The 27,090-nt window shown below is 40.9% G+C and overlaps 1 pseudogene; it reads right to left on the bottom strand.

Annotated features, from left to right (window-relative positions):
• Window positions 1-917: 917 nt before the first annotated feature.
• LOC135547221 (histone acetyltransferase type B catalytic subunit-like) lies at window positions 918-26,639 on the bottom strand (annotated as a pseudogene).
• Between the last annotated feature and the right edge of the window lie 451 nt (window positions 26,640-27,090).

Raw genomic sequence — 27,090 nt, 5'->3', positions numbered from 1 at the left:
CATGAGTGCACTAAAGCAATACTTGTCATTGTAACATGTTATCAAGCAAGCCCGTAGAAATATCTTTGTATGCTCCCTGCTGCCTAGATGTCAACAGCCTTGCATCAATCTGAGCCACATTCACTCCTAAACTCTCCAGCACTATAACCTACTACAGGCAGGGTCACTGAGGGACTGAGGGTCTGGGCTCCCCTGATTTGCATGGCAGAGTTCTAGGGAAGTAATTGGGCTTCTGTAAACATCACTGTGTGGTCTGGTCTGGAGGGAGACATGGGGTCCCAGTCCCATAGCAGCCCCCCCCACACACACACACAATCTGACAACATCACAGAAGGCATATAAAACTGTCCAACAGCACGGCGACAAGTCCCAACATTAACTCATAACTCAAGATGTCAGCAATCACTATTCCCCAATAAAATGAAACCCATCTCTCACCAGTCTGTTCGGCTTCTACCGTAGCTACTCACATCATTAAAGAACAATACAAGGTCTGGTCTCCGACAGTGAAATGACACCCCTGGTGGCCACGCGTGGATTGAATCAATCCAAATCCGAGCTGGTCAAATATTCAGAGATTTTACTTGTTACAACTGAAGTGGAGGGGGGGTGAATTAATCTGGAAACCTTGATTTGGCGACAATGTGCAAAAGTATCTAGAGATGGCTATTCATCACAGCGCTCTGGACAAGTGGGCAGTGCAGAGGCAAAGAGGTTTTAAATTGAAAACCATAACGCTCATTAGCTCAACACTCAGCCTAAAGGGCAATCAGAAGTTGCATTAGCCACAAGAGGGTGCCTGAACAAAATTATATCTGTAAATTGATTAGACTAAATAGAGTAACTGATATTAGTAACTGCATTTTCAGCCCAGTTGAACTCCACACTGTGCTAAAAAGTACAATTGATCTGGTAAATCAGGATGCAGTTAACATTAGGAATACATTAAGTTTAATACGGTAGTTTACCAAAACATTGAGAAAATAATAATTGTACATTGTACCAATAACAGTACAATAGTAGCTACCGGTACAAGAGTCATCACAGCGCAATAATTATTACACATTGTCCCAATAACAGTAGAACATGTGAATCTGAAATGACACTACAGAACAGCATCAATGAATAGATCAATCCAATTGATCAATGTACAGCAAAAAAACATGTCATTTATTTCAGTACGAAGTGCTTAAAAACCTACACGTCTTCAAGAGAAACCTAGACAGATATTTGAGGGGGAAAAAAAGAACCACCATCTATGTTATGCTCTATATCAAAAGGAGGCATGTTCTGCACAGCCAGACCGTACGGATGGTGTTCCTATCACCTGTGAATGATTACCAATCACTAAATCTCACACAGCGTGATTACACACATGGGACACAGTGGGCCTTCCCCAGGCAGCCAGCCAGCTGCACAGCGCTGCTCAACCTCTACTGTATATCTAGGACCATCAGTGGGAAGAGGAGAAGGAGATGGGGCCAGGGTGGTGGTGGGGGGGTGGGGGGGTTGTGTTACAGGGGGTAGCCAAGGCCGACGTTAGGCCCCCAGGATAAGGCCTGTGCTAGCCTCTCAATGACTCTCCGGTACTCGGCTAGCACCTCCTGGTAGCTTTTCTCCAGCACCTCCTGCTGCAGCGCCGTGTCCATCTGACTGATGTGGGATGCCAGCTCCTCTGGCCGCAGACAGCTCATCATCTTGGTCAGCTCCCGCTGGTTCTTCTAAGCACGCAATAAACACATACACTGGTTAATGCACTGCGTTTGTGTAAAATCCCTTGGCGTGTTTACCCCCCAAAACGTTGCATTAGTAGCTTGTGTTAGCCATGTTTTTTTTATTGAAGCAAAACAAAAAAATGCTGTATGGTATTTTGCAAATGCGACTGTTTTGATTGCAATTAGCAGCATCTTACATAATGCACGTTCAACTGGCAAGAGAAAGTGAATATTGTTCCTCATATTGCAGACCTGACTGCATCTCATTAGTGTCTTAAAACCAAATAGTCAGAGGGGAAGCAAAGGATTCTGTAATTGAGTCTGCAGGAGTGCTGACAGCTTCTGGACATGAACCAAGAGTCCTCACCCATGTATTTTGGGGCCAGTGCAAAAAAAAGTTCCCACTCTCTTGGGAATTGGGGGAAGAGAAGTTGAGCAGGGACGTGAAATTCTCCACACATTCACAGAGAGGACTCCGCTGAGCTAACTACAAACTACAAACCTCCACGAAAACAAAACGGCCTGCTGCATCTGGCTGCCAGATCTCTCCACCACTCAACAGCAAGTCTCCCAAGGAATTCCTACTTCCTTTTCCACCACACACTTTTTCCCTTTGCAGATATTGGCCTTTTTCAAGACATGTGGTAACACTGCTGACAGCAATCCTCTAATGCAGGGATCATGAACGAGTATACTCCCCCCCCCCTTATGAAAATGTATGCACTCACTACTGTGAGTCGCTCTGGGTGAGAGTGTCGGCTAAATGACTCAGATGTCAAATCATCAACTCGACTCAGTAGCGGGCAGTCTTTCTTGAGCGGACGGTCGGGGAGCCTGAACATAATTACAACTCATTTGTAGACTGCAAATTGACCTCAAGAAGCCCAAACAGACATAAGTCACTTTACCCCTAACTACATGTACATATTACCTAACTTACCTCTACGGCTTTCATTTGTACATGATCACGCGTCTCTCTATTAGGCGTGGGAATAGTTGGAAACAGATTTCCAAAATTAAAAACACTTGGAGCTGATATCCAGGTTTTTTACATTTTTATTATAATATTTTACTTTTTTAATTACATTTTTTACAGTATTTTATGTCCAACGCTGATTTTTTTAAAATAAATAAAAAGACCCGTGGGGAGGGGGACAAATTCAGCACGCGGGGCACCAGATGAAGAACCCCGCTGTAACGGCTGATTTGCTGGGTTTCAATGAGACACTCAAATGACATGTCATGGAACATACATATGTAAATCAAAGTTATCCTGTAAATACAAAATTAGTAACAGTTTGTCTAATCAAATTTCAAAAAGCACAGTAAGAGCGCTAATATGAAACGTGTACTATTTGGCAAGCAGATTCTTTAACTGCTTGAATGTGTGCTGTTAGCAACCTACTTCCACCTAAGTTACTCCTCCCTCCTAATGACATGCAAATCCTGCATAATGACACTGCTTTGAATAGAACTGAATCCTGGGGTAACACTACTGTGGAGGCCTGCAGTGCTCCATTGTATCTCCAATAATAAGCCTTTGGTACTCCAGACATTTTTCCTGCAAATGGGGAATAATCATTCTCCTGATTCTAGAAAAGTATTGCAACATAAGTTACAAGACGCAACAAGAAGTAGCTCTAAGCAGATAAAGTGTGTGTCACATTCTTGGCCTCATCCTTGGCCATTTCTGAAACCATGCTAATGCATTGTGGGTAGTCATAAGTCGTCAAACACTAAATATTTTGCAAACGCGTGGTATAATTAGTTAATGGGTGGATTCTACACCAGGGGAAAATATTTTTGGTATCTCAGATTGTTCTGGCAATTCTCACATAGAAACTTCATTGGGAGGAAGGATGTTTGAAATGCCTCGTACATTTGTATCAAACCATTTCTTTGAAAACCATGATGAAAGTGGCCATTTTAGGCCCTTTTTAGACCTATACATGCCTCCTGTAAGACCCTATGAACCATACATGATACAGACACCATCTTGGTTTCATTATAGTCCTTATAGTGTGTTCTAACTTACGGAGTATGTCTAGATTCTGAAAGACAAATGTTCACATTCATTTATTCAACATTAATATCCCAACGACCCTTTTAGATTTTGTTAATTTTTAAGACATTGTTTGGAACAATATACAAGTACATCAAATTTCCAGAGTGGGCGTTGCTAATTATGAAGTTATGATACATTTTATGAGCACCACCAACACAGTGAATGGGAAAATGGATTCAAAAGGGAACTCCCTGTGCTGATGATTTGCAATCCTAAAGGAGGGCTGTGATTGGTTAATGACCTACAACAGGGGTATTCAACTCTTACCGTATGACGTCCAGAGCCTGCTGGTTTTCTGTTCTTCCTGATCATTAAAATTGCACACACCTGGTTCAGCCAGGTTTAAAGCAGTCCCTGATTAGAGGGGAATAATGAAAAAAAAATGCAGAACTGGCTTTTGAGCTCCAGAGTTGAGTTTGAACGACCTATGTAATTTTCTATGTATAAATGGGTTATATCATTCAAAATAACAGAGAGCCACTCTGGACATGTGATGCGTTTGAAGAGTATATTGTTACAAACAATGTCTAAAAACAAGACAAATCAAAAAAGGATAGTTTTGAGATATTCATATTTATGTTGGATAAATATGTCTTTCAGAATCTAGACATACTCCCTATGTTAGAGCACACTATAACTATAAGGACTATAATGAAAACAAGATGTTGTCTGTATCATGTACGGATCATAGGGTCTTACAGGAGGCATGTGTAGGTCTAAAAAGGGCCTAAAATGGCCCCTTTTATTATGATTTATGATACAAACGTAAAAAGCATTTCAAACATCTCCCAATTAAGTTCCTAATGTGAGAATTGCCGAAACAATCGGATACCAAAAATATTGGACTCGCCCTATTATCAAATTAAATCAACTCTGAATTGATCCCAGGTTATATAGTGCAACTAACAGCCATTCACCACTAATGAAGTCCATTGGGAAACACATAGCCATTACACAGTAGACACAATCTGCTCATTCCATTTGATTAGAAACTAGAGCGCAAGGCAGACACTGCAAAAAGGACGGAGGAATGCATTTCACTGGAGAAGCTACGGTCCTTTCTTTTAAACATACCTTGGTCGGGGCAAATCGCCTCTTTTTGACTTCCAGACGGTAATCTCTTGCTTTCGTCTCAACGCTCATGTCCGTCACCCTCAGTCGGAGAATTTCATACACTCGTCTTGCGTGTTTCTGTAGGGGGAAAAAAACAGGACAGGGCCATTAGTGCCTTTAAGAACCCGTACAGTCTGTCTCCACAATCATCTAGAAAAGACAGACGATTTCTTAGCTTGGTCGAGCTATTCAGAACCTTCTTGAACAAATCTGAGGTGCCTGAAGCTTCATGAAAGTGCCATGGCGGAGTGAGAAACAACCATTTGGCAAAAATGAAAACATGACGGGGAATAAGTGCAGTAAGATAAGTCAGTGCCTACCCTTTTAAATAAAATGGTACATGTTCCCTCTAGGACTGGAGAGCCTTGGGTTAATGAGTGAGAGAAGTACAGTAATCAAATGTATCCTCCTCTGGGCTCTAGGGTTAAAGCTGAGGTTGACCTTGTTAATCTTTAACTTCTCCCTGGCCTCTGTGGCCATGTCGTCACTGAAGCTCAGAGGAAGCTTGTCTGTGGCGAATGATCGGCAGCGTTTGGCAGAGCTTGACCAGAACGTAGTCTCTCAGCTTCACGTAGTTCTCTGAGGGGTCTTCAGCTGCAAATAACAGAAAACAATAAATTAGACACAAGCTTGAAATTCCATTTAAAAATAAAAAACATTACATGAAATGTTAGGTATAGTCAATTTATGTTCTATCAAACTGCTCACATCAACCACCCCAAGACATCCAAGGCCACAGTTTTCAATACAGGCTTATATTCAAATCCCACTGATTCCTGAAACAGTCCAATAATTACACCATTGTCAGAGTATGATTGTGGCTGCATGTGTCAAGCGCAGTTCTGCGAAAGCGGCTTGCATTGACATTTTACCCAGCTCCCACTGCGGTTTTGAAAAAGATTCACTACAGCCTGTGTGGCTCAGTCGGTAGAGCATGGCGCTTGCAACGCCAAGCGTCGTGGGTTCGATTCCCGCTGGGGCCACCCATATGTAAAAGTAGTGGCCCCAGCCGACTTGTAAGTCGCTTTGGACAAAAGCGTCTGCTAAATGGGATATATTTTTATTTATATTTTAACATGGAGAGGATTTTAAGCCACCTGCATTTTTTTTAAAGACCAAAATCCAGCAGTAGCTGGCCTACCTGGTTAAATAAAGGTGAAATAAATCAAATTTTTTAAAAAAAATATTCAAAGACCAGATTCAAAGTAGAGAAAAATAAGACAAGAAAATAGGGGTGCCCCTCTGGACAGGAGAGCGGATACTTCTTTGTTATTTTCAAAACGAGCTGTCAGCTAAATCTGGTGCACCGCATCACTTCTCATCTCTGAGACTTAATGTTTGTTGTACATCGTCCCTGGCAAATAAAGTAAAATACTAAATGAATTCATTTCAATTGTCCTACGCAAATCAATTATTCGGGTGTAACGGCTTTGCATTTAACCATGTAAATACATGTAATTGTATGTGAAACTCTAGCACAGTTATAGCCTCCTCCCCAAAATGAAACATCATAAGACATCAACTAATTTTGTGTTACTTACATTAACACACACAGTCTTGTACAGCTTAACCTTGTGGGGACACAATTCAGTCCCATTCAAAATCCTATTTTCCCTAACCCTAAAATCTAACCTTAACCCTAGCTCCTAACCCTAACACTAATTCTAACCTTAACCCCCAAGAAATAGCATTTGACCTTGTAGGGACTAACAGTCATATTTCTGTTCGTTAACTATTCTTGTGGAGACTTCTGGTCCCCACAAGTATAGTTAAACACACCCACAAACACACACCTGTAATGTCCTGTACTTCAGGCAGATTGCAGTAGAACCTGTGCACGGCCTTCAGCAGCTGGGCTCCATGACCCTCTCCTTGGAACGGCGGCAGGATCAGCATTTGGCTGCTCAGAAGGACACCAGGCAAACATGCACAAAAGACATGAAAGAACAGCCTTGCTGACCTCTCAGCCAGACCTATCAAACCCCTCGTCATTCACAGAAAAAAGGCAACCTTGTATATGACTGATCAGATCTTGATGTTAAGATAATTACCTGAGAGAGAGAGAAAAAGCTCACTTTTGTCATTTATGTTAGCATGGAGTAATGTACATGGCCTTGAGACTTTTTCCACATTTTGTTGTGTTATAGCCGGAATTTAAAATTGATTAAATTGTTGTTGTTTTTGTCACTGGCCTACACACAATACCCCATAATGTCAAAGTGGAATAGTTTTCCCCCCCAAAATTAATTAAAAATGAAAAACTGAAATTATTCAATTATTCAACCCAATTGTTGGCAGTTGTGGCTGCTTTGCGTAATGTATTGTCTCTACCTTCCTGTCCTTAGTGCTGTTGTCTGTGGCCAATAATGTTTGTACCCTGTTTTGTGTTGCTACCATGTTGTGTTGCCATCATGCAGTGTTGTCATGTGTTGCTGCCATGCTATGTTGTTGTCTTAGTTCTCTCTTTATATAGTGTTGTCTCGCTTGTCGTGATGTGTGTTTTGTCCTATATTTTTATGTAATTTATTTTGAATCCCAGCAGGAGGCCTTTGGCCTTTTGGTAGGCCATCATTGTAAATAAGAATTTGTTCTTAACTGACTTGCCTAAGTTAAATAAAAATAAATACAATTGCTATGGCAAGCCTAAATAAGTTCTGGAGTAAACATGTGCTTAAGAAATCACATAGTAAGTTGCATGGACCTACTCTGTGTGCAATAGTGTTTAACATGATTTTTGAATGACTACTTCATCTCGGTACCCCACACATACAATTATCTGTAAGGTCGAGCAGTGAATTTCAAACAGATTCAACCACAAAGACCAAGGAGGTTTTCCAATGCCTTGCAAAGAAAGGCTCTTATTTGTAAATGGGTAAAAATAAAATAAAGTAGACATTGAACATCCCTTTTAGCATGGTGAAGTTATTAACCTTTGGATGGTGCATCGATAGTCCCAGTCACTACAAAGATACAGGCGACCTTCCTACTCAGTTGCCGGAGAGGAGGGAAAAAGCTCAGGGATTTCACCATGAGGCCAATGGTGACTTTAAAACATTTACAGAATTTAATTGCGGTGATAGGAAACAACTGAGGATGGATCAACAACACTATGGATCCACAATACTGACCTAAATGACAGATTGAAAAGAAGGAAGCCTGTACAGAATAAAACATATTCCAAAACATGCATCCTGTTTGCAATAAGGCACTAAAGTCATACTGCAAAGAATGTGGCAAAGCAATTCACTTTTTGTCCTGAATACAGTGTTATGTTCAGGGAAAATCCAATACAACACATTATTGAGTAAAACACTCCATATTTTCAAGCATAGTGGTGGCTGCATCATGTTATGGGTGTGCTTGTAATTGTTAATGACTGGAGAGTTTTTCAGGATCAAAAAGGAACAGAATGCAGCTAAGCACAGGCAAAATCCTAAAGGAAATCCTGCTTCAGTCTGTTTTCCACCAGACACTGGGAAATTAATGCACCTTTCAGCATGACAATAACCTAAAACACAAGGCCAAATCTACACTGGAGTTGCTTACCAAGAAGACAGTGAATGTTCTGGAGTGGCCGAGTCACAGTTTTGAATTAAATCTAATTGAAAATCTATGGCGAGACCTGTAAATGGTTGTCTAGCAATGATCAACAAGCAATTTGACAGAGCTTGAGGAATTGTGCAAAGAATAAATGGGCAAATGTTGCACAATCCAGGTGTGGAAAGCTCTTAGAGACTTACCCAGAAAGACTCAAAGCTGTAATTGCTGCCAAAGGTGCTACAAAGTATGACTCAGGGGTGTGAATAATTATGTAAATTAGATATTTCTGTATTTCATTTTCAATAAATTTGCTACAATTTCTAAAAACATGCTTTCACTGTCATTATGGGGTATTGTGTGTACATGGGTGAGAAAATAAATCCATTGAATCCATTCTGAATTCAGGCTGTAACGCAAAATGTGGAACAAGTCAAGGGGTATGAATACTTTCTAAGGCACTGTCCTAATGAATTGAAATTGAGGGAGCCCTTTTCACTTGATTATAAGAAACGTAACAAATTGTTATGTCATGTCCATCAATACATCAAACAAAATGCTTATTTACAGGCAAAGCTTTTTTTGTTGTTGAAGATACTCATCATTTTGGCTCCCATATGAGTCAGAGCGGGGTTGGATGGTTGGATACATAAGCCAGTAATTTGAGATTTTTGTAAGACTAGGGAGAGAGAAATATATAATTTTCTTCTCCTTTTTTTTTGTACAAAAGAAAAGGAAGGCACGTGCTCCCCTAGTAATTACCTTACACGTGGTCGGGTTTTGTCTGGATACACATAGTAATTATAAACTGTCATGTAGCCAACAGTTGCGAAAGAGAGTCTCCCCATCGTTATTGTACTTCTCAAATCTGCAGATAAAACACAAAAGGCAAGCAGGACAATTACAGGCACACTCCAGTGCCGCGTCCATTTTCCCCTCTCCATTCTCTGGGATGCTTTTTCCAGTGTCAGCATGCTGGAGCAGCCAGGCCCGTCCCGATCCGTACACCTGCTACAACCTGAATACATTAAGCACTTAATTGGAGGACTGCAACTTAGAAGAGGAGAAGAGGGGTAGAGAGGGGGGGGGGGGGGAAGGGGTCCTCCACATCACTTCAGTCCATTTACCCATTGTCACTATAAATAGGTGCCAGGATAAAGAAAACACTGGCAGAGGCTCTTTTTACTGTTTGAGATGTCATTCAGTGTTTCAAAAGACAACCGTGTTCAATTCAGCTCTTGCCCTGAAAAAAATGAATGAAAAGGGTTTTCAACACAAAAGGTGCCTCTTGCCAGATCAACAATTCTCCAATAACCAGGGAAAATATAATCAAACTGGCCTGGTAATTGGTAGCGAGCGCCTCAAAGGAGCCTGTTGTTTCTGAATGAGTCAACGAACGGGTTCGGGGAGAGTGACGTTGGTTAAGGAGGGCACCACTCACACGAGAAAGAAGTCCCAACGATCGTCGTCCACGTCGATAAAGCTGGCCCGTCTCTATGAACCACATGAGGAAGGTCTGCAGGCGCTCATGGTAGTCTCGGAATCCAGGGCACGACACGTCCACCTAGAGAACACAGCAGGTCTGAGGACAGTCTAAGTCATGCTAAATAAGCAGAGCACCCTCCCTTACGCTGAAATAACCCTCAAGTCATATGGGCGAAATGGAAAGCACTGTTATCTGTATATAATTACATAAAGTATTCTATCTTGTAGGACCAAGGACTAGAATGTGAACCTTGTGAATCTGGTAGGTAAAGTCTTCTCCCTCCTCCACATTGTGGACGTGGTATGTGTGAAGCAGGGTACCGAAGGGTTTGAAGTTGGCCTCTTTCTCCAACAATGAGGTGAAGTCGTCCGTGTTGCAGCTGAACCCAGCGGGAATGATCTCCCGGATCTTCCCTTCGACATCATCAGGCTGCAGGGAGGAAAGAACAGGGTTTACTAGAACATGACACAAAGCGACAGCATCTTGTATAAGTGAAAGTAGCCTTGTGTCTATATTCCATTTCTGTTAAAAAAAAATAAAGTATGCCGATAAGCCAGATAAGTATTTGCTAGGACGAAAACTGCAATCGTATAACTTTTAAAGTCAATAATGCATTTGAAATAAACGGATTTCTTCAAAATGTTGTACGCGTTTGTTCTTTGATATAGATGGATCATATAGATTAAACACGTCCATGGTCTTTATTACAAAAAGACCTTACAGAGCCCATCTAGTTTTATGGACTAACTGCTCCAATTGAATAAATCAGGAAATCTGTGGACATTATTTATTTATTTTCCGCTGCCATGTCTAATCACAGTTCCTACTGTTCGGTCATTAGGCTATGCTTCAGCCCTGATTGACAGAGAACACGAGGAATTAAAGTGGAAGAATACATATTTTTGTGCCACAAAAAGGAGAACCATTAGGCAATTAAGACAGTCAGCAGAGCAGAGACGCCCGCCCCCCTTCCCAACCCCTTGGTGAAAGAGCACTTAATTGAATACATTTACTACTTACGTTAAACCATGAATATTTGATGAAGCCCCCACAATAACGTATTTCTGCATTTCACTGGGCAATAAAATGTAATGAATTGATCTCAACTTAACAAACCTCGGGCATCCATAATAGAGGCCTCTCGTCTAATCCTGGCGAGCGCAACTCAATCAAATGAAAGAGCCTGGCAGACAAAGGGCCCCCCCACCCCACCCTCCCCCCTGGACTTTTTACTCACTAGAATGTGTGGTTGGTTCAGCTGTGATGTTTGCATTGTATCCATTTCCACAAGGATTGACATGAGAACACTTTGTATTAACTTGCTAAGCAGCCCTTTCACACCATTTACATGCACGATGAGCATTAGTTCTATACCGAGACCCTTTCTGCTCGCCATAGAAAAACGGGGAAATGAAGAAGGCCCGAACAAAATGCACTACAAAAGGCTAATACAACACACTGCTAATTCCTCTCCTTTCAGACATCAGCTAATATCCAACTGGAAGTAATGCACCTGCAGCCGAATGCCACTTCACCATTGCAATTGTTGGGACTGCATTTCTGAGGAATAAGGATCAGAAGTAAAAGGCCATGGACAAACAAGACATATTGTCCGAGGCACTCTCCGATATACTAGACACTAAATTGCACAATCCCGAATAAAAGAAGCCATAGTTCGGTATAAATGAGATAACAATGCATCTTTAGAAACGCTTTGTTCCATCCGAATGCCTTTTATCTTCGGGATATAATTGATCATGTGTACACATCTTATTTAGGAGTAGTGAAAACGTTTTGAAGGTTCAAAAAAAAAAAGAAGAAAAAAAGAACACTGAATCAGATCACGTTGTCCTTCACAATGCACAGATTTTGCGGCTTTGCATGTACATATAGAGCAAATACAATCAATTAGATCTCTCTCAGGGCCCAGAGAGGCACTAACCAGGCCTTTTTGGGCCGGGGCGACAACAGGATCGCAAATATTTGTTCCATGGCAAAAATGAAAAGGCAAAGCAGACTACTCTTTGGTCCTTTAAAAACCTTGTGTATGTAACATATTGTGTGTTATAGCTTGGAAAATAAATACATGTGACAGGATGACAACATAATAACGGGTTATTGCCAACATTCTCCTAAAGAAGTTAAATCTGCTTCGCGTTTCTTTTGCGTTTTGTTTCCTTGACGTGATACTAAGGAGTACCACGATACGGTTATCGTCCCGGCCCTACCCTTTAACCCAACTGTGCCATTTTGCTAAACGTCCAAATTCAATTGAACTTTTAATTGCATCACTATCTGCTTAAAATCTCTTATTGGATTTCTTTGTCATAGAAAAAATAATCTCCATTGACAATGATTTTGGCGGACTTAAAACGTAAACTACATATTGCAATGACAATCCAAACATTTGTATATTAACAGCTTTACATTTTAGATCGAGGCTCATATTTGATTTACACATCACTGATGTACGTTTCAGATTTCCACTCGTGGATGCCCAGTATGAAACAACGACTGGAACAAAAAACGATGTCCGACTGTGTGGAGTCCATCATTATAGAGTTTGGCTGGTTTAGGGTAAAGGTGATCTCTGACAAGTCTTCCATTAGAGTAGTAGCAGCTGCATGCTGAACTCTGTCCCACAGCTCCCCTCCTCTCCCTCACCAGCTGCACTACACCCAGTCACAGACAAACACTCTTCAGATGGAGCCTGAACTCTGCTGCTGCTCCCTAACTCTCTACCCTCGCACCAGCTGCACTAAACCCTTAACGAGGTGGACACTCGTGGGTCAACGTTGGCCTGGCCGTCATCCTCGCTGGAAATTCTTCAGCTTTACATCCGAGTACTGTTTAGTATTGGCGAACAGAATAGACAATTTGGGAAATGTTTAACAAAGAAAACTACAGAAAAATGAATTTAAAAAAATATTTCACTGATGACTGCTCTGTGTCTAATAAAAACAATTGGATTTTCCTGCCGCTATTTGTTCATGTATAATGTTACTACGGTCTATGCACTCAATTAGACAATTGCTTCTCATTGTGACATACTTTTAATGAGTCTACAAGAAAACTTTCAGGTAACACTTGACATTCAGTCTATCCTACTACACCAAGAGATGTAGAAATGCTGTAACTATATTCGGGTAATAAGTTAACATTTTCTTCTTGATATTCTGTAATAATAATAAAAACATTCAACTCCATAAATTACAATGTAACAAAGTGTCAATGCAATGGAGCAATTACAGCTACACTATGTGTAAAGCAAGTGAAGTGTTACTGACCATTACTTTACTAGGATTTCTTTCAATTGAAAGCACTATACAGATTAGCTACTGCCCAGGAAAACTTGGTCAGAGGTTCAGAACTGTAATTTGGGTTCGTTCTGGGGACCGAGTCCTTCGGTGATACATCTCCCTCCTGACAAAACACACTTATGGGAAACATACCCCAGCAGGACATATTCCACTTCCTGCAGACTATCACAGAGCCACTCAAATCAATGGATGCGCCAAGACCACCCGATCCAACTCTGATCCTTCCCTTTAGAGAGGGAGGGATAGGATTAGTGCACCAATGGCCCATGGGGCCTATGATAGACTGGGATTAGTCTGACAAAATATGAGATCTCTTACATATCTGCTGCATAATACCACCACTCAGAGGGAGGTGCTGGCTCCCTCCAGAAGACCCACAGAAACATGCACAAAGCAGCCCACAGAAAAGGCTCCCGAAACAGCTCACCTCGAGCTAAAGCAGGCTGGGAAACTGGACAAGTTCCATAAGAGGAGCTATAAGGGTACCGAGGGTGGGTTTTTTCAAATGACCGGGAAAAACCTAAGCTTTCGCGAAGACCCAGAGTTTTCCCTGAGCAGGTCACGTGGTTGAGAAACCCTCACGACATAAGAGTTGGGGCCTATCTCTGAATGGAATATAGTTTGACAGGACATCGCTCTTTTTTTTTTTTTAAACGTAACGCCCGTGTTACTGTGCTCGGGCTAAAGTGATAAAAAAAAGTCATTTCAAATCAACTTATTTAACTCCACGCAGTCAAGGTTTTCTGTGACTCTGGCTGAACATTTACCTTTGAAGAGGGTGATCAGGTTCCCAGCACTGTAGTACAGCTGAATCTGAAGGCCTTTGTATCCAAAAGCCACCACACTGAGGTAATAAATCAATTAAAACAAAGTGGATAACTAGCTAGTGAGCTCCAAAAGTATTGGGACAGTGGCATTTTTTGGCTCCGTACTCCAGCACTTTTGATTTGAAATGACAGAATGACGGTGAGGTTAAAGTGCAGACTAACAGTTCTAATTTGAGGGTAATTTTCATCCATATTGAGTGAACCGTATCATACACCCCCCCCCAAGACATGCTAACCTCTCACCCGTTACAATGGTATTTATGCCCCTGTAACTTTCTCACTCATCATGTTTCATTGAGGATTATCCATAATCATGGTAGCATCCAAATTGTTTAGAAACATATTCTATTCTTATTTACAAAAGAAAAGTGATTCCATTTTGGGCATATAACACATCTGAAACCAGCAAAACAAACAGAAAATGCATCCGACCAATATGTAGAGTCACAAGCTTGATGTAGTCATTGCGTGCTATGAATATGGGACTAAATACTTCACTTTTAACTACTTTAAGTGAATTTGTCCCAATAGTTTTGGTCCACTAAAATGGGGGGGACTATGTACAGAAAGTGCTGTATTTTCTAAACGGCTCACCCGATATGGATGAAAATGCCCTGAAATTAAAGCTGACAGTCTGCACTTTAACCTCATAGTCATTGTATCATTTCCAAAAATGTGTCACTGCCCCAATAGTTTTGGAGCTCACTGCAGGTGAGTTAGCATTCACATAATTCAGTTCTCAACAGTTCACCGTCATGCAACCAGCACACAGATTTAGGCCGCTTTCCAGAGTTTTGATTAGAGGTCGACCGATTATGATTTTTCAATGCCGATAGCGATTATTGTAGGACCAAAAAAAAGCCGATACTGATTAATCGGCTGATTGTTTTATTTTTTTTGCAATAATGACAATTACAACAAAACTGAATGAATACTTATTTTAACTTAATATAATACATCAATAAAATCAATTTAGCCTCAAATAAATAATGAAACATGTTCAATTTGGTTTAAATAATGCAAAAAAGTGTTGGAGAAGAAAGTAAAAGTGCAATATGTGCCATGTAAAAAAGCTAACATTTAAGTTCCTTGCTCAGAACATGAACATATGAAAACTGGTAGTTCCCAGGTAAGAATATTCCCAGGTAAGAAGTTTTAGGTTGTAGTTATTATAGGACTATTTCTCTCTATACCATTTGGATTTCATATACCTTTGACTATTGGATGTTCTTATAGGCACTTTAGTATTGCCAGTGTAACAGTATAGCTTCCGTCCCTCTCCTCGCCCCTACCTGGCCTCGAAGCAGCGTTACCCATGCAGAGCAAGGGGAATAACTCCTCCAAGTCTCAGAGCGAGTGATGCTTGAAACGCTATTAGTGCACACCCCGCTAACTAGCTAGCCATTTCACATCGGTTACAACAACCTCATCTCGGGAGTTGATGGGCTTGAAGTCATAAACAGGGCTGTGCTTGAAGCACAGGGAAGAGCTGCTGGCTAAATGCACGAAAGTGCTGTTTGAATGAATGCTTACTGGTGCCTACCATCGCTCAGTCAGACTGCTCTATCAAATCATAAACTTAATTCTAACATAATAACACACAGAAATATGAGCCTTAGGTCATTAATATGGTTGAATCCGGAAACTATCATCTCAAAAACAAGACGTTTATTCTTTCAGTGAAATACGGAACGGTTCCATTTTTATGTAACGGGTGGCATCCATAAGTCTAAATATATTCCTGTTACATTGCACAACCTTCAATGTTATGTCATAATTACGTAAAATTCTGGCAAATTAGGCGGGCCAAACTGTTGCATATACCCTGACTCTGCGTGCAATGAACGCAAGAGAAGTGACACAATTTCACCTGGTTAATATTGCCTGCTAACCTGGATTTCCTTTAGCTAAATATGCAGGTTTAAAAATATATACTTCTGTGTATTGATTTTAAGAAAGGCATTGATGTTTATGGTTTGGTACACATTGGAGCAAGGACAGTCCTTTTTCGCGAATATGCACCGCATCGATTATATGCAACGCAGGACACGCTAGATAAACTAGTAATATCATCAACCATGTGTAGTTAACTAGTGATTATGATTGATTGTTTTTTATAAGATAAGTTTAATGCTAGCTAGCAACTTACCTTGGCTTACTGCATACGAGTAACAGGCAGGCTCCTCGTGGATTGCAATGAGAGGCAGGTGGTTAGCGCGTTGGTCTAGTTAACTGTGAGGTTGCAAGATTGCTGACAAGGTAAAAATCTGTCGTTCTGCCCCTGAACAAGGCAGTTAACCCACCGTTCCTAGGCCATCATTGAAAATTAGAATGTGTTCTTAACTGACTTGCCTCGTTAATAAAGATTAAATAAAAGGTGTAAAAAAAAAGTAAAAAATCAGTGTCCAAAAATACCGATTTCCGATTGTTATGAAAACTTGAAATCGGCCCTAATTAACTTCTCTAGGGTAGGGGGCAGCATTCGGAATTTTGGATGAAAAACATGCCCAAATTAAACGGCCTACTACTCAAGCCCAGAAGATATGATATGGATATAACTGGAAGATTTGGATCGAAAACACTAAAGTTTCCAAAACTGTTAAAATAGTGTCTGTGAGTATAACAGAATGGATTTGGCAGGCGAAAACCTGAGAAAAACCCATTCAGGAAGTAGTTTGTTTTGTTGGTTTTATAGTTTTCTATTCAATGCCATTGCAGTATCCATTGACTTAGGACTCAAATTGCAGTTCCTATACATTCCACTAGATGTCAACAGTCTTTAGAAATGGTTTCAGGCTTGTATTCTGATAAATGAGGGAGTAAGACCAGTCTGAATGAGTGGACCCTACCGTGTCACAGAGCTTTTTCATGCGTAATCCCGAAAGAGTATCTTTCTTGTTTACCTTTTATATTGACGACGTTATTGTCCGGTTGAAATATTATAGATCATTTAGGCTAAAAACAACCTGAGGATTGAATATAAACATTGTTTGACATGTTTCTATGAACTTTACGGATACAATTTAGATTTTTTTGTCTGCCTGTTTTGACTGTGTTTGAGCCTGTGGATTACTGAAGAAAACGCGAACAAAACTGAAGTTTTTGGATATAAAGAGACTTTATCGAACAAAAGGAACATTTATTGAGTAAATGAATGTCTTCTGAGTGCCACCATATGAAGATCATCAAAGGTAAGGGATTAATTTTAGCTCTATTTCTGACTTGTGTACCTCTTCTACTTGGCTGGTTACTGTTTGCAATGATTTGTCTGCTGGGCTACGTTCTCAAATAAATCATAAGGTATGCTTTCGCCGTAAAGCATTTCTAAAAATCTGACACCGTGGTTGGATTCACAAGAAGTCCATCTTTGAACCTTTCTGAATTTTCATACTGAGTATTTCTGTATTTGAATTTGGCGCTCTGCAATCTCACTGGATATTGGCCAGATGGGACGCTAGCGTCCCACATATCCTAGAGCGGTTTAATCGGCCATTCCGATTAATCGGTCGACCACTATTTTTGACGTTGCTGACGCCTGACAGATCTTACAACGCCTGGATAGGTATTTTAAGTATTAGCTAACCATATACTGTACATTACAGCTATTTGTCAGTCAATGACATGGCACACAACCATTGGTTGTTGCGTCGCCTCAGCTGTGGAACACGGCCGTAGAGTTCACATGGAGTTACTGTAATGAGATGCACTGATCTTACTGGCTGAATTAGGTTTGATACTCACTGATCACCATAAAGCTGGTGGCTGTACTCTGGATGGAATGTCGTGCTTTCATTATCGACCTCCTCTGCGAAACGAACTGAGAGAAATAGTTGTATTTCATTATTTGAGTAAGAGGGTGTGGCAAATACTCAGTCAACATATCAAATATTTCACTATGTATATGAAACACTTAAAGCACCATTTACCAAACAACAAAATGCAGTGCAAGTAGCTACTATCTCTACATCCTAAAACAAAAGAGTTTACACACAAAGCTCAATAAGAAGACGCATGAGACAAACCTAGTTTAAAACAGATTGCTTCGTTGGTGTCACACTTATACTCTGCCAACTTCTTTTCCATTTCATTCATCCCTGTGGAGCAAAACAAACAGCATTTCTAGCTTAATTGTTTGTTTATTTTTTGGATCCCCGTTAGTTTTTGCAGAAGCAGCCTCTGCTCTTCCTGGGGTCCACAAAAAAACACGACAAGTAACAAAACACTGATACACTAGGAAAAGTCACATTCAAAATACAACGATATAGAAACAATGCAACAACAAAAGAATTGTACAAAAGAAGAAAAAAAAAGTTAAAATGTGTCTGTGTGCCCCCCTCACAGTACACATCATTCCATGAGTTGTTTAAAAAGGTAATTTTCCTGTTAACTTGAGTAATGGGAGATGGGAGTTCCATGCTAGAAAAACTAGTTCAAATCACTCTATGAAAGACTGGCAAGCATGTTGATGTTAGTTCTGTATGTGCAGTGAAGGGCAATGCATGCTGCTCTGTTTTGAGCCATTTGCAGCTTTTCTAGGTCTTTCTTTGCTGCACTTGACCATATTACCGGACAGTAATCAAGATGGGACAAGACCAGAGCCTGACCATCTAGCAGTTAATTGGGTCAAAAAACACTGAACATATTTTTTATAACAGACATACCCCTCCCCATCTTACCAGCAACTCTGTCAAAATGACTTGACCATGATAATTGATCATCCAATGTTATACCTTAAGCTTCCTGAACTTGCCTAAACCTCCAGTTGAGGTTTTGGTCTTAGAGATGGTTTTGAAAATGCTTTTAGTTTAAGATGTACTTAAGAGCAGTTTATTATTAAATCACCCATTCTGATACAGACTTACTCCTTATTTAGAATTTCAGTGAGCTCACTGGCTTTGGGTGATGACATGTAGAGTGTGGAATCAAAATAAAATAGTTACATGCGCCGATCACAACTGGTGCAGACTTTACAGTGAAATGCTGGCTTTACGACCCCTTCCCGATGATGCAAAATAAAATATTAACACAAGAGGAATAAAATACACAAGAATGGAGCTGTATACCAGTACCAGATCAATGTGCAGAGGTACCAGGCCTTGAGGTACCAGTACATGAAGGCAGGGTAAAGTGACTAGGCATCCGGATAGATAACAATACGAGTAAAATAAAGAACAGTAGCAGCAGCAAATGTGTAAGAGTTTGTGTGTGTGAGTCCATATGTATGTGTGTATTGTATGTGAATACGTGTGGGTTTTGTGAGTGTCAATGTAGTGTGTGTGAGTGTATATATGGTCTAGTGAGTGTATATATGGTCTAGTGAGTGTGCGTAGGGTCAGTGCAACATAAGAGTCAGTGCAGATAGTTTGGGACAATAAATTGACAAGAAAAAGAAAAAAACTATTACCAATTTTTTTGTGATATCCAATTGGTAGTCAGTCAGTCTTCTCCCATCGCTGCAACTCCCGTACGGACTCGGTTGACCCGGAAGCCAGCTGGACCAATGTGTCGGAGGAAACACCGTACAGCTGGCGACTGAAGTCAGTGTGCATGTACCCGGCCCGCCACAAGAAGTCGCAAGAGCAGCCAGCTGCGACACAGCCCGGGATCGAACCCGGGTCTATAGTGACGCCTCAAGCACTGCCTTAGACCGCTGCGCCACTCGGGAGGCCACTATCTGGCAGTCTTATGACTTGGGGGTAGAAATTGTCTCAGTGCCCGTTGGTCCAATAGCCGATGCTCTGGTACCGTTTGCCGGACGGTTGAAGAGTGAACAGTCTATGGCTTGCGTGGCTGGAGTTTGGCAATTTTTCAGGCCTTCCTCTGACTGCCTGATATAGAAGACCTAGATGGCAAGGAGATTGGCCTCAGTGATGTACTGGGCTGTCCGCACCACCATGTCTAGCGCTTTGCGGTCAAGGGCGGTGCATTTCCATACCAAGTGGTTATGCAGCCAGTCAAGATGCTCTCGATAGCACATGCCAAATCTTTTCAGCCTCCTGAGGGGGAAGAGTTGCTGCCGTGCCCCCTTCACAACGGAGGGTTTGTGTGTGGACCATGTTAAGTCCTTAGTGATGTGGTCCTTAGTGATGAAGAAACTTGAAGCTCTCAACCTGCTCAACAACAGCCATGTTGTTCGCCTCTTTCACCTATAATCCACGATATAAACTCCTTGGTCTCACTGACGTCGAGGTTGTTGTCCTGGCACCACACTGCAGTCTCTGACCTCCCTGTAGACTGACTCATCACCGTTGGTGATCAGGCCTAGCACCGTCATGTCGTCAACAAACTTGATGATGGTTTTGGAGTTGTGCGTGGCCACGCAGTCGTGGGTGAACAGGAAGTAAAGGAGGGGATTAAGAACACACCACTGAGGGTCCATCGTATTGAGGGTCAGTGATAGCATTGGAGGTGATGTTGCCTACCCTCAATACACTAAGCCTGTCAGGAAGGCTAGGATCCAGTTGCAGAGGGAGGGGTTCAGTCCCAGGGTCCCTATCTTGGAAGGGACTACGGTGTTGAATGCTGAGCTGTAATCTATGAACAGCATTCTGAAATTGTTATTTTCCCTCTTGTCCAGGTGGAAGAAGGCAGTGTGAAGTGCAATTGAGATTAGATCATCTGTGGATCTGTTGGGGCGGTATGCGAATTGGAGTGGGTCTGGGATGTTGGTGTTGATGTGTGTCATGACCAGCCTTTCAAAGCACTTCATAATTACAGATGTGAGTGCTACAGGGCGATAGTAATTTAGATAGGGTACCTTGTTGCTCTTGGGAACAGGGACAATAGATTGGGATTATAGACTGGGACAAGTAAAGATTTAAAATGTCTGTGAAGACACTTGCCAGCCGGTCTGCACATGCTTTGAGAACGCGTCCTGGTATTCCGTCTGGCCTGGCAGCCTTGTGATTGTTAACCTGTTTAAACGTTTAGCTCAAAATCTGCCATGGAGAGCGAGATCATCCACATAGATAGTCGTTCTAGCTTTGTTTAAGACCATTGGCAAATAATATATAAAAACAGAGAAGACTAACAGCCCAAGGCAACTGCCGAGGGACACCGCACTGTACATCTGATATTCGAGAGGCTTCTATTGAAGAACACTCTCTGGGTTCTATTGGATAAATAACTCTCCAACCATGGGATGGCAAGTTTTTTCAATAACAATTTATGATCAATAAGATCAAAGGCGCCAACTATGATCTTATTATCCATTTCTTTTAAGCAATCATTATTCATTGGCGTCAGTGCAGTACAAGTTGAGTCCCCTTCTCGATACGCATGCTGAAAGACAGTAGTTAACTTGTTCTCTGAAAAATAGCATTGTATTTGGTCAGACACAATCCTCTCCATTAGTTTACTAAGAACAGGTAGAAAACCGATTGGGTGGATGTTAGAGCTAGCAAAGAGTGCTTTGCTAATTTTAGGCAGTGGAATTACTGCCTGCAACAGTAATTCTATTACAGTCTGCAACCATTCTCTGTCTGCAACCAGTAATTATTACAGTCTGCAACCATTCTCTGTCTGCAACAGTAATTCTATTACAGTCTGCAACCATTCTCTGTCTGCAACCAGTAATTATTACAGTCTGCAACCATTCTCAATAGTTCATCAAGGTTGTCTATACCTGGTTGCTTATCATTTATTATGGATAACAATCGTTTTCTACCTCTCCCATACTAACTTGAACAAATTCACAAACACAATCATTTTCTTTCATTATGAAATCCTTTATTAAAAAATACGATGGTTCACTGTTCAATGTTTTCATTTCAGTTTTTCCACTTCACTAATGAAATAGTCATTGAAATGACTGGCAATAACTAAAAGATTTTATTATAAATGGTACTCCAAAGTATTTATCTTTGTTTGGTAATATATTTTATTCTTGTTAAGTTTAGTCACAACATTTCTCAATTTAGAGTATAACAACTAATCAGCTGAGCAGACAACTTTTGCATCATTTCTTTCTTTGAACCATCATCAATCATGGGGTACATTGTCAACAGTTGGCATGATATTTTTTTACAAATACTTCCAGTGCTGCACCTCAATTCACTTCCTCATAAACATCAGACCACCATACATTTTCAACAAAAGAATCGAGGAAAAATTTTGTATGACCTCTTATGAATTACTTTAGGCCCAACCTTTGGCACTTACACTTTCCTTGTTAATGCCACAACGTTATAATCACTACAGCCAATGGAAGCTGGTATTGCTTTGGAGCAAAGCTTTGCAGTATTAGTGAAGATATGATCAATACAAGTAGATGTAACAGAACCAACACTATTGGTATGCACTCTAGTTGGCTGAGTGAACCTGGATCATATTACAGGCATTAGTCAGAATGGAGAGCTAGTTGCTAACGAGTCAATCGTCAGGTCACCCAGAAAATAGACCTCTTAACAAAATCAATCAATATATGTGCATGTGATGTTGTGCTGAAGCTACTGACCCTGAGGCATGGCTATCTCATTCCTCACAAGGCTTTTGGGAGGGAGGGTGGACAATGAGCCTGTCGTAGTGGATCTAAGCAATGCTCCCATGCTCTCCGGCAGGTTTTCATAGCTGGGATAAGTTCTTTCCGCCTCTGGCCGACAGCTTCTGTGAGTCCTCGTTGAGGACGATGTTGATTCCTCTCAAGTTCTTGGCTCTCTCCAGAACAGCCATATTGTCCTTAAACCTCTAGAACTTGACCAGGAACTGTCACCTAGGAACTTGACCAGGAACTGTCACCTAGGTTTTCCAGACCTGTGGGCACGCTCCATCTCAATCTTCCATCTGCAGCTTTTCAGTAGGGCTGTCCCAAACTAAAACAAATTTTGGTCAATAGAGAGTTGTCTTTTCTTCAAGCAATTGATTGGTCGAAATGTTAAAACTTGTATTTTTCCATATATAGTGTTTCTATATATGGAAAAATACAAGTTGTGTTTTAATAAAATCAACTATATGTACTGAGATTGTCTGATGCTTTAAGCGTGCCATTTTATTAAATAATGAAGACATACAAATGACTCAAGAAGAAGCAGGAGATCAAGATATCCTAACCAGAGAAACTTTATATTTAAAAAATATATGTTTATCTCATGCTAGCAAACGTGCAACATTGTATGAAATATTCTGGGCCCTTTTGAGTTTCCCCGCACCAGTGAGCTCAGGACAGACACAGCTGTAGGCTGTTTGTGCAAGGGATAATAAGTAATTAGGTATTTTATTTTAACTACATAAGAGCATTACAATTTCTCCCTTTCATGCTGAGTGGTTATCAAAAGGGAGAGGGCAGAAAATATGTTTCAAATACGTCAAGGAACTATTGTAATTCTCTATGGACTCAAAAACAGACATTGTTTACTTGCTGTTTGAGGTGAAAACAAATTACTTTGAGAAGCGGCAAAACCGTAACCAACCAAACATTGTAGATCAGAAATTAAGGGAATTAACGGTAAATGTAGGCTACTACTGGTGGTATATGTAATGGGGAATTGATAGACGATAACAATCAAAGGGCAAACAATTCACACGATGATGTTAAGAAACACTGAATGCACATGGCATGGTGGGAGAGAGCGCATTCTGGAGAGACACGTGCCTTGTGCATTTTACACACACTCCCCTTCTTGGACCATGACATCCTCAATAGATTAGTCCACTGAACAGTGGTGTAAATTAGGGATGCACGATATATCGGTGAACATTTCGGAATCGGACGATATTAGCTAAAAATGCCAACATCGGTATATATATCCCATTTAGCAGACGCTTTTGTCCAAAGCGACTTACAAGTCGGCTGGGGCCACTACTTTTACATATGGGTGGCCCCAGCAGGAATCGAACCCACGACGCTTGGCGTTGCAAGCGCCATGCTCTACCGACTGAGCCACACAGGTCCATCAGCCCGATGTCTAGTTTAACGTGTATGTGAAATACCGATGTCAAAGCTGACGTGCATACCTATATAACGTAGGTACATGAAGTAATGACGGCACGTAAACATTTGCGCTACACGTGCATCACAGCATTCCTTACCAAGCCCACAATGTCTGCTGTGTGGATCGAGCAGTCAACAAGTCAAGCAGTCACTTGAAAGAGTAAGAACATTTCAGCGAGTCAACTCAAAGGCAAAATCCATTAAAACGCCAAGATAATGGAATTCATTGCCCTTGACAATCAACCGTTCTGTCGTGGGTCGTGGGTGACGTTGGCTTTCGTCATTTTCACTATTCTTAGCAATGATTTAGGAATCCTTGTGAGTACCAGCAAGGTAGCCACTTGTTGTTTGCCTATTAAAATTGAACTTCAGTTCATGAAAATAAATAGGTAGCCAGCTACTTAACCCTGTTACCCAAAAGCTAGCGTTATAAGCAGCCTGCTGGCTTCATCTGGCTAGTGAGGCTCGACCTGACCGGGTTGTGTTGTGAAGCTAGCCACAATAAGGATTAGGCACAATAGTTGAATTTGCAGGGATTGTGACTGTGTGAAATCACCTCCCCAGTCAGCCTATTGTGTGTATTGACATTCATATTGCACTGTACAGCTTTACCTAAGGATTGGGGATCAATGAAATGGGGTAACAGTCTACTCAATACCCAATATATTTTTTCCCAACATCCCCCTCAGAGTTCAGACTCCAAAACATCCACGCGGTATTGTTTTTCCTCGGGAAAAGGGTGTTCTATACATAGGTTGACAATAAATGTGGCTCAATTCACAGTAGTTTCAGAGTCCTGCAATAAGAGCTAAAATACTAATGTTCTCTGGGTGTTACTGAGTAGACTGATACCCCATGTCATTGATCCACAATTAATCCACAGTGAAATAAGTATGCCCCAATGCAATTCTAAAGTATAACACATCCGGTGTGATTTCAACAGATTGTCAAATTAACAAATTGTCTTTTGTTGATTTTATATAACATGTATCGTTGTATCTTGTTTGACATGCAAAGACCCAAACGCTGTTCCTTAGAAGTCCTGCTTGAGAATGAAACGACTGAACAACAAAACAGCACAGCAAGTAAGTGAAAGAAATTGGTTTTGCTAATGTTTTACTGGTAATGGGGACATACGTAAATGCCAACAAAATAACTTTTTGGTCAGTGTGGTGTGTGTATAACCTTTATTTAACTAGGCAAGTCAGTTAAGAACAAATTCTTATTTACAATGACGGCCTACCCTGGCCAAACTCGGACGGCGGTAGGCCAATTGTGCTGCGCCCTATGGGAATCCCAATCACGGCAGGATTCGAACCAGGGACTGTAGTGACACCTCTTGCACGAAGATGCAGTACCGTAGACCGCTGCGCCCGTGTGTGTGTTTTAACTATTTAACTGTACTAGAATCATTAAAAGGCCGCTTAAATTTTAAATATCGATTATCGGTATAGTTTTTTTTTGGCAAGGAAAATAATTGGATATCGGTATTGGCCGAAAATGTAATATCAGTGAATCACTAGTGTAAAGTACTCAAGTACAAATATTTTAAAGTAATACTTAAGTATTTTTGTGTATCTGTACTTTACCATATTTATTTTTACAACTTTTACTCCACTACATTCCTAAAGAAAACAATGTACTTTTTACGCCATACAAAAGTACTCGTTACATTTTGAGTGCTTAGCATGATACACAGAAAGTGCTGGTGTCATCTCGAGAGGATTTACAGTTTGTCGTCATCTTGCTGCAAGTTTCTTTCGGGACATCTGGAGAACTGCAAACTGTTCTAACGGTCCTGGGCCCGGTTGTATAAAACATTACCCCCTTATTTTCCTTACCTTTAAGTAAGTTTCACAAAACATTTTACGGCACATGTTTTGGTGAAGCCAGCTATATTGTGGTATGGTTACCTTCCTTCGCCAACCACCAGAACGATGCACAACCAATACTCTGGCTCCCGAAGTGTCCCAAAGCTAGTGGTCGCCTCGTCTTCCATAAACAACTCCTGTAACATGGAGATATGGCCTGTGTGGGAACACGAACCTTAATACTACCGCAAGCGATGCGTGTTAACTTTCAGATCGAGCGTCGGGCTCTTAAAAAAAAAAGGTAAAGAAGATACTATCGTCAATAGGCGCTAAAGCAGTTCGTGTCTATAAATGGGGTAGCTTGTCCCTAGCCACAACATCATCACTGATTCCCGATGACGTTATCAAGCTAGCTAGGGCTAACTAGTGTGCTAGCAAGCTTGATGACAGCTCGATTGCCTGTGACAGCGACATACATACATCGCCCTCGAACACTCAAATAGGTGAGCACATCTATCATACAAATTGCAATACAAACCATAATACGGGGTTTGTGCACTTAAATATTGTATATATCCATGTGTTACTTACCCGCTATTTCTGTACACTGCTGCATCTCTGTTGTTGTCAAAGGCCCAAGGAAAATACACACCGAAGACTTCCTGTTTGTCCACGTGTTTCCGCCGCATCTGATGTATACGGAAGAAATCCATAACTTTTCTCATCGCTCGCTCTCCATCGATTTGTTTTGTCACCCTTCCAGTGTGTGCTACAGTTTAACCACGTACTATTGCGCATCACCAATCGAAATATTTTCCGCGCAAGTGTTTCTCGTTATTTTTATACTGCTGAGATGATTTGGTGCTGTGTCTGTGCTGATGTTTTATTATATTGTATTCTGAATTGTATTCTTATTATTTTTCTTTTCTGACATAGTCTACTGGAAGCCTAAAAATGTGAGTCCTTTGAAAATATAAAAACTAGATTTTTCCCCCACAATTTAACACTAACTATTAACTATTGTTATGTATTTGATTTCCACACAACCAACCTCATCACACGCATTCAAAGTTTAAATCAGATTAAATATTCCTCGCGTGAGTTGTTCTTCCTATAGTAATACCATAAAGAGAAAAAAACACAAGGTTACGGTCAAAAAATATATAGCTTACCTAAGCACTCTGTTGTAGTAAACAAAACGTACCCTTTAATTGTCTCATTAGGACAGACCATGCTACCAATTAAGAATTTGAACCTTGAAAATTGTCTTTCAAAAAGTGGATTACCG

This window comes from Oncorhynchus masou, chromosome 10 (genome assembly GCF_036934945.1).
Source record: "Oncorhynchus masou masou isolate Uvic2021 chromosome 10, UVic_Omas_1.1, whole genome shotgun sequence".
Classification (NCBI taxonomy): domain Eukaryota; kingdom Metazoa; phylum Chordata; class Actinopteri; order Salmoniformes; family Salmonidae; genus Oncorhynchus; species Oncorhynchus masou.
The sequence above is the reverse complement of the archived record's forward strand: the minus strand, read 5'-3'. Positions and strand labels throughout refer to the sequence as shown.